General features: G+C 47.9%; 1 protein-coding gene across 6 annotated transcripts in view; it reads right to left on the reverse strand.

Moving 5' to 3' along the window:
• The window catches only part of Znf710 (zinc finger protein 710), a 68,707-nt gene that overhangs the window by 40,763 nt on the left and 12,683 nt on the right, over window positions 1–15,261 (reverse strand). The gene's annotated exons all lie outside the window — the stretch shown is intronic.

Genomic DNA, 15,261 nt, shown 5'->3' on the forward strand with positions numbered 1-15,261 from the left:
TTTAGGTTGTGCCAGGAGAGCTGACCCTGTACCACACCCCAGGCAGGAGCTTGCTCGGAAAGCCCAGCTGAGGAAGTTCTCTGCAGACGTGCTCCTGGGCCAAGCCCTTCTTGAGAAGTTTCCCAATGGGCGCCCGTCCAACACTCACATTAATTACCTCCACAATACGCCAGGCGCATGCGGCTGGACAGTGGAAGATAAAACATCAGCGTGGAACAGAGAAGAGCCTCCCCACCATGACCGCACTGAACTGTGACGTGGGCGTAAGTGGCGTTCTCTATACAAGCCAATCACATTATAAAGAGTTTGGAAGGAAACTCCATCAATATTCCTTCGCACCCTAACCTGCCCCTCGTGTTCTTTCCTCCTTTATGTGTTTTCCATGACTCGGATCGAGCTTTGTGCAATCCATTGCCCTGGTTATTTTCCCATCAGCGGAAGCCCCATTACGCTCAGACTCATTCACATTCACAGCTAGGACTGTTCACCATGGGCCTGCCCGCCTCGCTCCAACTGCTTCCAACTTGTCCAGCTGCCCAAGTGACCACTGTCATGCACTTGGGAAAGGAAAGATGAAGAGGAAAAGGGGTATGTTATATAATTTGATGGGGTCAGGCGGGCCCAGGTTGAAAAACCACACTGAATGAATTTAAGCAAGTTATTAACCTCTCTGAATCTCAATTTTGGTCCAATGGGCATAATGTCCTGATGATGGTTGGCTGTAATCGGCAACTTGACACAATGGAGTACCCCCAAAGAAGGGAGACTCAATGAAATGAGGGGCTGTCTAGACTAAGCTGGCCTGTAACTGCGTTTGGGAGGGGTTTTATTAGTTGGGATAGCTGCGGTTGGAAGACCATCTGAGTATGGACTCACACTCGTGGGTTGGCCCTGGACCGAATGGGAAGGCCCCAGGAAGCTCTGAGTGCATGCGTGCATTAACTCTCGCACTGCTCCCCGCTCTGGCCTGCGGATGCAAGGACCTGCTGCTTCCAGTCCTTATCACCAGCCCATCCTGGTGGAGCACAGCATTAATCTCGCTCAGCACTCCAGAGGCAGAGGCAGGCAGCTCTCTGGGAGCTGGAGGCCAGCCTGGTTCACACATCTCCAGGTCCGTCACTAAGTGGGCAGATGGAGTCAACATGGCAAACACAAGCATCTGTCCTATCGAGACCATGGCGTGTGGATGTTTACAGTACAAATATTTCAACTTTTCAAAACATTTGAAAATTTTTCATAAGAAAAACCCTTATGGGAGGGAGTCTTCATAGGGCTGAGGATACAACTTAGTGGTATAGCTGCTTGCCTGGCATGCAGGAAGCTGTGGGTTCGATCCAGCACTACAAAACACTACAAAACAACTAAACAAGTCCTTCCCTCCAAAAACAACAAGACAAAAACCCTCACACCCTTTCTAACTTGAAATAAAAATGGCACAGTACTTTAATTAAAAGCATACACTGTAGGGCTAGGGAGATGGCCTGTGGATAAAAGTGTTTGCCAAGAGAGCATGAGGACCCGAGTTTGGATCCCTAGAAGCCACAATAAAGCCAGGTGGGGTAGCATATACCTGTAACACCAGCCCTCCTATGGTAGGAGGAGGAGAGAGTTCCTGGAAGCTGCCTGGCATAGGCACCAGAGAGCAAGAGACTGTCTCAAACAACATTGGAGGCAAAGACCATACTGAAGATCCCGGTACAGACACACATGGCAAATGTGTATGTGCACATGTGTGAGCATGCTTGAGCACATGCATGCAAACAGCAGGCAACCCACACCAGGTAAACAAGCTCACTGTATTCGTTAACTTACTCGATAACTATTAACTCATATTGCTTTCAAGTTTGTCTTCATTTTATTAAAACTTCTGTTAAACTGGGTGGTGGTGGCACACATCTTTAATCCCAGCATTCGGGAGGCAGAGGCACGAGAATCCCTGTGAGTTCAAGGCCAGCTTGGTCTGTCTTCAAAGCATGTTCCAGGACAGCCAGGCTACACAAAGAAACTGTTTCGAAAAACCAAAAACTTTTTGTTTGTTCGTTCACTTGCTTTCTTACTTACTTACTCAGGGTTTGGCTCTGTAACTCAAGATGGTCTCAGATTTATGGCTATCCTCCTGCTTCAACTTCCTGAGATGCTGGGGGTTATAAGCTTTGGCCACCAAGTCTGATAGACCTTAATTTACAGTACAAGACAAATCTAAGCTGTGAGTGGAGGCACACTCCATAATGGCAAACAAAGTAGAGGTGAAGACAGAAGGATCTCAGACTGGCCTGCTTCATCTGTCATAAGACACAAAACATAAAACCAATAACTAAACAAAACAAAACAAAAAACAGCAGATCTATGTAGGCTCTCTCGGGTAAAGCGTCAATCTATTTACGGTAAGTATTTATGATAAAATCCTTTCCTCATTGTTTTACAGTCTGCAAACAATTTTTTTTTAAAGAGCCAAATCTGTTTGTTTTGGGTTTTGTGGCCTTGGGGATGGGATAGACCCCAGGGCCTCCGGCAGTCAGGCAGAGCACTCCCACTGAGTCACACCCACAGGCCCTGACCTTTTTTTCTTCTCCTGAACTTTAAAAATCAACCCCCGGCCTTAGCTGTGCCGTCCATTAAGATGGGTTTACTGTTAATTTCACTCCTTTATGTTATTTGCTTCAGGATTACCAAATTGACGAATTTGTGCACTGCGTTAGGCAGCGACGGTGCCGCAGAGGCCTGCGGTTGGCTGATTTCAACACCTGTGACTGTTGCTGGTCACTGGTAACACTGGCTAATAGCTTAACAGGTACTCTGAAGCATGCTAAGAAGGCACCCACACTTCCGTTCCTCTTTTGGCATATTGATTAGGAAGAAATGTAATCAAGTCTCCCCCAGCACATATCGGAGTTAATACGGTCTTGCTGCTTTAACTCATTAGCATACCATCGTTACTATATTAAGCTTTCCTAATACCGACTCTCCTTCCTTCTTGCCCCACTGGGTTGTGGTGAATGCCTTGCTTAATATTATTGAATTCTACTTTTTACCGAGCATTTTCCTTCTTGAATCTGGTCTCTTTGTGACGTTTACTGCCAGTCTTATTTCGCCCTGTAGAACGAACCAGCGACTTCTCAATCTTTTGCTAAAGCCACAGAACAGCGTAACACTATCAGCACCATCAAATTTGAAAATAACCAGCAAAAGCATCGGGAATGGTGTCTCGGGTTGAGGAGGCAGTGCTCTGATAAGAATCACGATTTTTTTCCCTCCATTAGCAGCATATACATTTTCAGAGGCGCAAGCATTTAATTGGGATTTTCAAATATAAGCCTATTGCTATGAATACATTTTCCATTTAAAAATCTCTAGATCTATTGAAATGCCCCCCCCCTCCTGGTCCTAGTATTGTTTTCTTTTTTTCCTTTCGTTCTCAAATAAATCTGCCAGTTAGGCTACTTTGTTTAAACGCAGAATCTGCTCTAGGACACGTTAGTTTCAGTGTTTCTGTTTTGTTTGTTAATTTCAGTGTTTCTGCTTTTCTCTTTTGCTGATTTTTTTCCTCCCACTTTCCCTGGGGGCTGTTTTGACACACCCACCCCTCCAACATCTCAAGCTGGGCGCTTCATTTACTCTGCTTTTTCTTTCTCTTTTTCATAATAAAGGCATTGATGCTGAGCCTAGAACCGACTGTCCCCCCGTAGGTTTGGCTGTGTAGCACTCTGGTTTTAATGCATTTCTAGGCATTTGTCACTATCTTCATTTCTTCCTTGATCCAGGAACACCTCGGAAGCTGGTTTTACAATCCTGTTGAGTGGCTGGTTTTGGGCTGCAGCGTGTTTGAATCTGTAATGTTTTGGCTGGGTTTGCAGCATGGTGATCAAAGACCCCCTGGTCTGGCACTGTTTCTGTTTTGGGTAGAATGTGAGTTCTTGCAGTTGGTTAAGGGAGCTGACAGCGTGTCTGCCGAGCATATGCTCACTCGCAAAGCCCAAGTGCTTGGAAACTTTTCGCTTGCCATGTTATGTCAAAAGTAAACGGGGAGGAGGCAAAGTTCAATATGCCTGTGGCCATGTTCAAGGGCGGTGTGTGGCTGAAAACAGCAAGGGGAGGGGCCCACTATGAGGACCGCAAGGCGTTCATAATTTCTAGTTTAAGAGATTATGAGCAATTTTTGATGCTAACGGTTTCACGTGTATCAAATTCCCTTCAGAACCATAGGGCTGACTAGTTTGGCTCCCTCCCTTTTCTCCACACTGCCGATAAAACTGGGTTTCCGCAACCCTCCTCCCCCATCACAGTCAAGGAAGTCACCAGAAATAACTGGATTTGGACACAACACCTGAGGATGGCAGCCTGTGAAGGACCTACCAGGTTGCTCTGATTCCGGCAAAGGGAATGAATGGATGCTCGTGTTGGACAGCCCGCTAGCTTCCTCTGCCCTTTCAAATGACAACAGTTCTGGAGTTCTGGAGAGAGCGTGGCCAAAAACCCTAGGGAGGTCTAGAGCTAGCTCTAAAGCTTCCCAGAAAGAGGAGAAGTATGTGGCAGGCACAATAGGGGAGAAAGGTGGTCCCCGACTGTTCCTGGAGGTACCCATCATTTTACAGTGAATGAACCACCCAGCTTCAGTCCTGCCAGTCACCTGGGCTCCTGCCTCACCACCCTTCCTACAGTTTCCTGGAGTCCTTCCCACTGAGCTCAACCTCCTGTCCCTACCCAGCATTCTCGCTGCCCTGAGTTCCCTGTTGAGGCCAAGAGGTCTAAGAGAATGGGGACAGGAGTAACCAGTTGTCTCAATCAGTGTCCACTAAGTCTCTCCGCCCCGGCGTAGTGATCAGACCCCACCCAATGTGGTGGACAGTCTAGGTTCATGGAGTCAGAAGGAATGTCAGGGAAATGGACTCCTGGCCCTTTTCTGTAGGACAGGGATGAAGACTAAGGTGGCCAACCAAATACATGATGATGTCAGTCAGGATGGAGGTGGAAGGAGAGGCAGACTCCTGCAAGCTGTCAAGCTGTCTTCAACCTCCAGTTCTCTGTAACACACAGACACACACAGACACACACACACAGCACACAAACAAACAAACAAATAAATCTAGCCCAGTCTCTAACATACAATGAGTGCGCAAACTGGCTCCCCTCCTCCCTTTGCTGGGGAAGCCCAGCTCAAGCTTACACCACGTTTCAACAGCTCTTGCTACATCCTCAAATGCAGAATCAGGCATGTATGCAGAACACGCCACAGTGGAAGCATTTTAGTTGGGGTAATTTCTCAACGAGCTTTAAGAAACACAGCCAAGTACAGAGGACGCACTTTTGTAAATTATCTGCTAACATCGAGAGGGAGTTCCAGGAGAAAACAATAAAGAATTCAAGCCAAAGCACCATATGCATTCCCGTGAGGGGTCCTCAGCTCTCGGGCCAACATTCCCAAGGGGATTTCCACACGCGGATATGGCCAAGTGCCTGGTCACAGTCATGCCACGGTGACCTCCCATACTGTTTCTTTGCTCAGAGCCCACTGGTGGCCATGACAAGACTCTAGAGGATGGCTCAGCTTCTGACACGTCCGAGTTTGCCCCACCTGTATCTCCATCTCCATCCTCTACCTCCCATTCACACCAAGCCAAGGCCATCTCCTCAGATGCCCTGGGCTTGTGCTTTGCAGAGCTCCTTTTGCCTGCTAGACACCATCCCCATCAACCCATGACACCCCCTTCCCCACCCCTAGGACAGTCAAAGAGCCAATTTTGATTTCCAGGCTGGCGAAGAAACTCAGTGTGAGAGCTTCCAGCACAAGAGTCGCCCCACAATCTGCTGCTAGCACTGCAAACACAACCAGCCAGGCGTGGGGGCTCTGGTCCGTAACCCCAGCGTTTGGGAGGCTGACGCAAGATGGTCTCCACAAGTCCAAAGCCAGACTGGGCTACAAGGCAACACACCAGTGGTCTCAATAAAAACAAAATAAGGAACAACAAAAAGCCACACCACAAAACAAAATAACAACAAAACTGCTAGGGAAAGGTCCCCCGGTGTTTCACTGGGGGAACCTTCCCCTAGCAAAAACCCACAGAGGGTTCCACAAGCCGTGTATAAATCCGATATCCAGCATCCCTTGCTGATTAGGGACGAAACCAATGACGTCCACTTACATATCACAGAGTTGGGCCCATGGGAGGCACACGATAAAAATCTGCCAATTAAATGAAGAAATGGAGACGAGAAGGGAAAACTTTAAGATTTTTAAGAAGATTCAGGGCAGCACACAGACCCCTGACCTCACAGCCTCGGGATCCACAGCAAATGACGGCACTGAGCACAGACTCAGACGCAGAGTTGCCAGTGTCCTGTCCACAGGGGAGCCGGGGGATGATGGTGAGACAAGACACCTGTGCAGATCCTGAGCTCTGGGGCTCATCTGAGGGTGCTCTCCTGCCCTCTGAGCTCAGCTCTACAGGGTCTTTTGGATCTGGGCCTGCCTGGGTAAAAGCAGCTGGTGTTTCTGCTCAGTCTACCAAGGACACAGCAGGTGACGAAGGACCAAAGCTGAGAGGGTGCCAAGTTAGAAGTTAGCTCACACGGACTCCATCTCAAGCTACCCACAGCAGAGACCTTGGACCCATGGCTCCCCGCAGCGCTAAGGGTGGGCTCCATCTGAATCTAAGGTTGCAAAAGGGAATCTATCAGACTCTGTCACCAATGGGGGAGGGATACAGTGTGGGATGGGGGGGGGGATGCTGCACTAGGAAGAAAGGGAGGGCAGAGCAGATAAGGGATCTCAGCCACCAGCGAGATAACAGGGACAGAGCGACAAAGGAGCTGGGAGCCGGGAGCCGGGCTGGTGCTTGGAGAGAAAGGAAGAGCATATTAAAATTTAAACAAAGCCCACCCCAGGGGAAGCATCCAGGCTCCCTCTCCCAACCTGCGCCTCTCATTTCTAGCGCTGGAGTCGTCAGGTTCATAGAAACTCAAAACGACGCTTCTCTCGGGGGTGGGCTTGTGTGCTTCTTCTTCTTCTTCTTCTTTTTTTTTTTTTTTTTGTTACCCATTTGGGCTGAAGCAGCTGGCATGTTGGGTCTCTTGGGGGAAGGCAGTTTGGGCCTCCTCAAACCTGTGGCCTTCCCAGGCAGGCTTGAGAGAAGACAGCAGGCTGGGCTGGGCCTCAGCTGGACCAGTCCTGTCAGGACAGAAGGGCCCAGGGGTAGGGGAGTATTCTGATGTGTGGACATAGCCAAACACGGGCCTCAATGTCAGCATGAGTAAGAAAGAAGCTAAGGAGAGAAGGCCCCCACTAACTACCATGTGGAGCAAGGGGAGGGAAAGGAGGAAGACCCAGGCAGGACAAGGAACAGGAAGGCCCAATTTAGCCCACGCGTATGCTACTTCCTCAAGAAAGTCCGTCTAACTTCCCTCTGTTCCTTTACCAGATGAGGATCGAAGGCTTAGGGTGTGGGAGGCCCAGGTCTGGACAGAAGTCTGCACAGGATATCAGGAGCTCCCTCCACCCAAGGCCCAGCAGGGCCAGCTTCAGCATCTTCCCACAGTGGTCTCTAGAGTTGACAGGATGTTTGTTTTAGGGCTATCTTCCTACCAAAGAGACAGGCCTCAGTTCCCTGACAGGCTCCCTTCTGCCCTAAGCCCTAGGAGAAGGTTTCCCAGGGAACCACAGCCTGACTGTTGCCTGAGGTTAGAAGGGCAAGACAGGGCCTCTGAACCCAGACCTGGAGCTCATGGTACAAAACAGAGGCACCAAGATAAAATTTTCTTCCCCAGGCCAATGAGCCTAGCATCTCCCAGGCTTCTTGCTAGCTATGTATGTGGGAAAAGACTTGGAAAGAGAAGTCTTAAAACTTATAATCCCCCAAAGCCAAAACCAAACAAACAGACGGTGTTAAAACAAAAGATGGTGTCCAGTGAAAAGAAACAAAATGCTGTGGGTATTTCTGCAAGGCGATGTCACCGCCTAACTATGCCCTGAGGGGAGAACAGGGCTGCCCTAGTTAGGGTTTCTCTGGCTGTGAAGAGGCACCATGACCAAGGCAATTCCTGCAAAGGAATTCTCGCGATGGCTTACAGTTCAGATGTTCGGCCGGTGATCATCATGGCAAGGAGCACGGCAGCGTGCAGACAAACGCGGTGCTGGCTACAACTTGATCAGAAGGCAACAGGAAGTGAACTGAAACACTGGGCAGTGTCTTGAGCATAGGAGACCTCAAAGCTTGTCCCAACAGTGACACCTCCAACAAGGCCACACCCACTCCAACAAAGCCATACCTCCTAAAAGTACTCCCTTTGGGAATCATTTTTCTCTCAAACCACTACAGAGGCTAACACTTACAATCTCTATACTTGAGAAGCTAAGGCAGGAGGTTTGCCAAGAGTTGGAGGCCAGCCTGGGCTACAGAGAGTTCCAGACTAGCCTGGTCTACAGGGTGAGACCCTGTCTCCAAAATTCAAAACAATGACAACCAAAACCAGAACACAACTTAACTGCAGAAGACTGCGTTAAATAAATCCCAGTCCTGGGGCTGGAGGATGCCTTACTTGGTATACTGCTTGCTGTGCAGACATTAGGACTAGAGTTTGAGCCTCACCTTTAATCCCAGCATTTGGGAGGCAGAAGCAGGCAGATCTCTGTGAGTTCAAGGCCAGCCTGGTCTACAAAGAGAGTTCCAGGACAGCCACAAGCGTCACACAGAGAAACCCTGTCTTTAAAAAAAAAAAAAAAAAAGACTTGGGTTTGACTCCCACTACTCAAGCAGCTGCAGCTACCCCAGTACTGCGCAGACAGAGGCAGGGGGATCCCCAAGGCTTGGCCAATCAAAGTCAATTGGTGAGTTCCAGGCAGACAACAATCGAGAAAGACACCCGATGCCAACCTCTGATTAAAAAGCCCATCCACTGGCTCAAAAGAATGCTACAAATTCTTTACAGTGATCTGAGGGAGGCTGTTTAACCCAAAGAGAATTTTAATTAAAAAACTAATTTAACATTGTTAATTAAGTAACAAGATGGTACAAACAGTACAATCTCATATTTTGAATTGAAAATACACTGAAAGGGTTTATATAGACTCTCCTTTTAAAATACTAATAATTATAGATTTTTTTTTACCATTTATAATAATTTTCCTGCAGCAAATCTCTTTGTAATAAGGAAAAAGTTATGCTGGGTGATGGTGGTGCATGTCTTTAATCCCAGTACACAGGAAACAGGGGCAGGTGAATCTCTTGAGTTCGAGGCCAGCCTAGTCTACAGGGTGAGTTCCAGGACAGCCAGGGCTACACAGAGAAGCCTTGCCTCGAAAAACCAAAAAACAAAGAGGTAATTTTCATATGATCTCTGTGTGTTTATTCTGTCTGTCATGCATACATGTGTTCTTGCAGTGTGTGCACTGGACCATGTGCACACAAATGCACTTGTGTGTGCTCCTTATTTTCTTTCCAGACAGGATGTCTCACTGACGCTGCAGCTCACCAGACAGACTGGCTCTGCCTGTTCCCACTTCCCAGAGCTGAGCTTACAGACCTGACTGGCCTTTTACATGGCTGCTGTTGGGCCTCTATGTTTGTGAAGCAAGCAAGCGCTTTCCCAACTGAAATGTCTCCCCGACCCCCTTTTTGTTAATCAAGACAGGGTCTCAGGCTGTAGTTCCACACTAGCTTAGTGCAGACTGGCCTTGAACTCTTGGTAATCGCATGATCCTCCTAGCTCAGTCTCTAGCAGAATTACAAGTATGTACCACCATGCACGGCTACTGTTATTCTGAGAAAAAGAAGCAGGGATGATGCTAGCTCCAAGATCGAAACTTTTCATTCATCAAACACATGAAGGAGTTGGATTTGAAAAATAAAATAGTTGACAGAAACTTTTTTTTTAATTGGATAAGGTTTCTCTGTATAACAGCCCTGACTATCCTGGAACTCACTTTGTAGACCTCGAACCCACAGAGATCTGCCTACTCTACCTCCCTAGTGCTGGGATTAAAGGCGTGCGCCATCACCGCCCAAGGAAACACTGAGGTTTCCAAATTCTGAGGACACAGCCTCTCTGTGCAGGTCCTCTCCAAGTTGGGGGGGGTGAGGAGCTGAGGCGGGGGGGAAGCAATGCCCCTTTATCTTGGCTATTCTTTGAAGAAAGGGCAGTGGCCACCACAGCAGGCAGTAAATTCAGAAGAGGGGAAATAGCCAGTCTCTAGCTAGGTTTACCTGCAATCCAGCAACTCAGGAGACTGAGGCAGAAAGACTGCTCGGTATTAGAGGCTAGCCCAGGCAATACAGCAATAGTCTATCTTGCTTGGGGATGTACGTGTATGTGTGCATGCGCGCACGTGCATGTGTGTTCTAGAAGTGGTGGTTCATACCCATAATCCTAGCACTTGGGAGGCAGAGGTAAGAGGATCGGGAATTTATAGACAGCCTGGGCTACTCTGCTGATTTAAGACTAGCTTGGGCTACTACATGAGACCTCATCTCAAAAGATTAGGGGCAGTTTCTGTGCTGAGATTTGGGGGCAGAGAATTAATTTTCACAATCTAGGTTTTTTAAAAAGTCTCCAAAGTCGGGGTCAGCAGCGAAATTCCCATGAGCTCTCTAAGAGAAGCAGAACCCTGCCCACACTGCGGGGAAGTTTCCCCAGATACGGCGGATGGAGTCAAAGAAGATGGACAGAGCATTTAGAACACCACGTTAGTTAGACGTGGTCCTCATTCAAACTGGTGTCCTGGAGCCCAAGGGAGCACAACTCCACTTGGCACAGGCTTGATTATTCACGTACCAGGAAAACCTCAGGAGCAAGGGAGGCGGCTGGATGCCTCCAGGCCTTGTTATGATCAAAAGCCTATCTTAAGTATCAAAACGCATCTCTCTGGGGAACATTTATTGGGCAGCCCCTCTTCACTCACCCACGCAACCCCATCACCGGGCAGGAAACTCACAAGGTGACAGGATGGCACCCAGATGGCCGAGGAGACCCACAGTCAAGGGAAAGGCGGGCTGTCGGGATGTGTCCCTGGCGAAATTGCCGAGTGACAGGGCGCTGCGCCCATCAGCTCCGACATGCAAATCCCAAGAACTTTCTACTCCTGTGAGCACCACCTGGAAGGACCCTGCCTTTGTGAAGACACAGGAACTCTAACTTGGTATCACACACCAGGTCAGCCGGTACAGGAGGGTTCCATATCTCTTACAGCCATCCAGCTCTTCCTGAAGCTGTAGCCTGTAAATTAGTCTTGTATTATACACATACACGGCTAACGGCTCCAGCTCTGTCTACACAGCGCTTCTCCTCAGCACAGGGAAAGCAGTCAATACCCCGGCTTTGGAAAACAATGCAGATGTTTTTGAGACTAAAAATAAAGACAAAAAATATGTAACTTTTCTCCCCTTAAATTAAAGGCATACCACCCAATTTACACCTCTGTATAGAAGAATACTTTCTAAAAAGTATTCTGTTGGAATCTCCCAAGGACTAAGTGCTTTCGGCTCTGAAAACTTCTTGACCATAAGACAAAGTAAAGGCATCAGCTTCAGAGAGCAGGAAGTGATCTCTCTGGGCATCTGGCAGTGGCCGGCACCTACCTGAGGCCAGTTCACAGGCAGTAATAAAAGCTCCCTTGAAATAATACTGAAGTTCAGACGTTCTGATGAAAGCTGGCCACTTCAAATATAGGACTGCAGAGTCCATCTCTAATCTCCCTCATTGTGTCTGATGCAGCTGGCAGGGCTTGCCTTCACCACCTACTGCCTAAGCTTTGCCCTGGAGACACAGGAGCAGAGATTTACACACATTCAACTGGGTCTAGACCAAGGTAGATGGAGGAAGACAGGCTCTTGACCAATGAAGTATCAATTTAAAAGAAGAGAACTTGGAGCTAGGCAGGGTGGCACACATCTTAAGCCCAGCTCTCAGGATGCAAAGGAAAGTGAATCTCTAAGTTTGAATCCAGTCTGGTCGACAGAGAATTCCAGGACAGCCAGGGCTGTTACAGAGAAACCCTGTCTCGAAAAACCAAAAACAAAACAACCCCACACACACACAAAAAAAAGCAGGGCTGGAGAGATGGTCCTGCAGTTAATAGCACTGCTTGCTCTTCCAGAGGTTCTGAGTTCAATTCCCAGCAACCATACGGTGGCTCACAACCATCCATAGTGGGAGTTGATGGCCTCTTCTGGCATAAAGTTACATGCAGATAGAGCACAGGCGGCGGTGGTGCACGACTTTAATCCCACCACTCGGGAGGCAGAGGCAGGTGGATCTCTGTGAGTTTGAGGCCAGCCTGGTCTACAGAGTGAGTTCCAGGACAGGCTCCAAAGCAACACAGAGAAACCCTGTCTCGAAAAAAAAAAAAATCTTTAAAAACAAATGATAAGCTTGAAAGTCGCAGGAAGGAGTGCCTGAGCACCCTGGGGTCGTCCCCGCCCCCATCCCATTCTCCTATCTTCTCACACCAAATCCTTCCTTAGGCTACCAGGTTTTGGCACAAGGAACAAACTTCAAAATGTAGAGGCCGGTTCCTGTACTCAAGGAAAGCAGTTATAAGTCTCCGAAGTGCAGAGTCCTTCTCAGCCAGGCATTCTACCCTCGTTTTCTCAGATCACCCCAAGTATATTTATCAGCACAGCACGTGGTGGATTTCAATCTTCCGGTACCTACAACTGCAGGGTGGCGAGATGCATTAACCAGTTCTCCACCAATGGAGGTTTAGGGTTTCTTTTCTTTCCTTTCCTTTCCTTCCCTCCCACCTCCCCCCACAGACAGGGTCTTACCACGTAGCTCTGGATGTCCTAAAATTCACTCTGTAGACCAGGCTGGCCTTAAACCACAGAGATCCACCTGCCTCTGCCTCCCAGAGTGCTGGAATCAAAGGTGTGCGCCACCACCATCAGCTGTCAAGATTTTATAATGTGTTTCTTGTCCCTTCCTGGCCTCTGCTGAGGCCTTGTGCACACCAGGCCAGCAATGTACCCCAGTCCCTATATTATGGAAGCTCACTCTTTTTTCTTTCTTTCTTTCTTTCTTCCTTTCGTTTGTTTTTCAAGGTAGAATTTCACTATGTATTCCTGGCTATCCTAAACTCACTGCCTCTGCATCCTGAGTGCTGGGGTTAAAGGCATGCGCCACACTGGCCCATTTCCCTCTCTTCCAGTTCATGTCCAGCTACCTCTAGGTCGTGCTCTCTCAACAGCCCTCTTATCTCTTCATACCAGTTGTGAGGCAAGAGTTGACATCTGGTGTCGTAGCAACACTCATAAACTGCACATAAACTGCAATACCTCAGAATACCTTAGAAAGTGCCTTTCAGAGACTGGCCAGAAGAGCAAGTCGGACTCGTCCACAATCACAGGACAGGTGGCCTTACAACATTCTTATTATTATTCAAGAAGAGTAACATTGATTTTACCATAAATTCTGCTCAATCAATAGGTATCTATTAAGCAATGACTCTTCCCAACAGTGAGCCAGGCACTGGTCGGTGATCCAGAAAGAAGGAACATGGCTCCAAGCTTTCAGAAAGCTTGGGGGGGTCTGAGCAGGCTGTCCATTCCTGTTTTAAGGTCCTAACATCCTCGGCGCGGCAGCACGAAATCCACTCCTTCACACTTTCACAGCGAACAGCAAAAGCCTAGTTTTCCACTCTGTTCTCCCCACCCACAGAGCAATCAGAGGACCTAACTGGGCCAGCAACTTCTACATCAACAATGAAAGACCAGGTGTGCTACACTTGCTTTCAGCCCCAGGCAGAGGCAGGAGGATTTCTGTGAGTTCATGGCCAGCCTGGTCTACAAAGTGAGCTCCAGGACGGCCAGGAAGTTATACAGTGAGACCCTGTCTAAAAAGCAAACACACGCGGAACGCCGCCTGTAAGTACCAAGAGCAAACAACTGTCAAGCTTGTATTTATACCCAGTAAAACTAATTCTTCAATACGAGAAAATCAAAGTTTTAGCCAAGTAGAAACTGAAACTTTCTGACTGAAAAACCATCGCCATAAAATATTGCTATAATCCTAGGAAGAGCTGAGATGAAGAGGAAAACCTGAATAAACCAGACGCTGAAGATGTGGGGGGGAGACAGCCAAGGCAGCGATAAGCACACACAGCATTTAAAACAGCATCCGGGTGGTGAGAGGGCTCAGCAGCTATGGGAAGCCAGGTCTAACAACCTGAACCAGAGCTCACTCATCAGCTCTCACAGGGTAAAACAGAACCAACTCTCCTAAGTTGTTCCTCGAGTTCTAATGAGTGAGCGGGTGCTTGAGTGTGCGGACACACACACACACACACACACACACACTCATAAAAACTTTTTTTTAGCAGCACTTGTTTTAGTTAGGGTTTCTATTGCTGAGACACCATGACCACAGCAACTCTTACAAGGAAAACATTTCATCGAGGGGGCTCGCTTACAGTTCGGAGGTTCAGTCCACTATAATCATGGCAGCGTGCAGGCAGACGTGGTGTTGGCTACAACAGAAGGCAACAGGAAATGGTCTGTGACAGTGGGTGGTGTCTTGATTATAGGAAATCTCAAAGCCCACCCCCACAGTGACACACTTCCTCCAACGAGGCCTTACCTACTCCAAAGCCACACCTCCTAATAGTACCTAACAATGAGTTTATGGGCGGACTATTACATTCAAACGACCACCGCAACTAATTGATTTGTGAAATTAAAGAAAGAAAAGAAGGTGGAAAGCTGTTGTATGCCTTTGATCTCAGCACTCAAGAGGTAGAGGCTGGCATAGCTGTGAGTGAGGTCAGCCTGGTCTACACAACAGGCTACTTAGCGAGAGCCCCTCTCCAAAAAGAAAGAAGCCAGGTGGCGGTGGTGGCGCACGCCTTTAATCCCAGCACTCTGGAGGCAGAGGCAGGCGGATCTCTTGAGTTGGAAACCAGCGTGGTCTACAGAGTGAATTCTAGGACAGTCAGGGCTACACAGAGAAACCCTGTCTTGAAACACAAAACAAAACAAGACAAAAAGAAAGGAGGGAGAGAGGAAAGAAAAGACAGAAAAAAAGAAAAAAGGAAAGCGGCTAAATTATTGTGACAGATGAATGATAACAGGGATAACAGTGACTGTATTGTTTGGGGAAAAAATAGGGCGTGGTTATGCTCGCCTTTAATCCCAGCCAGGTGAGCTTGAGTCTAGCCTGATTTACATACTGAATTCCAAGAATTCTCAAAAAAACAAACAAAAGACAGATACCAAGTATCTCTAAATCTTTTACAGTCTGTAGACGTAATAAAAAGAAAAAACAAAGAAAATAGGTCTT

Source organism: Myodes glareolus, chromosome 24 (genome assembly GCF_982192425.1).
Source record: "Myodes glareolus chromosome 24, mMyoGla1.1, whole genome shotgun sequence".
NCBI classification, from domain to species: Eukaryota; Metazoa; Chordata; class Mammalia; order Rodentia; family Cricetidae; genus Myodes; species Myodes glareolus.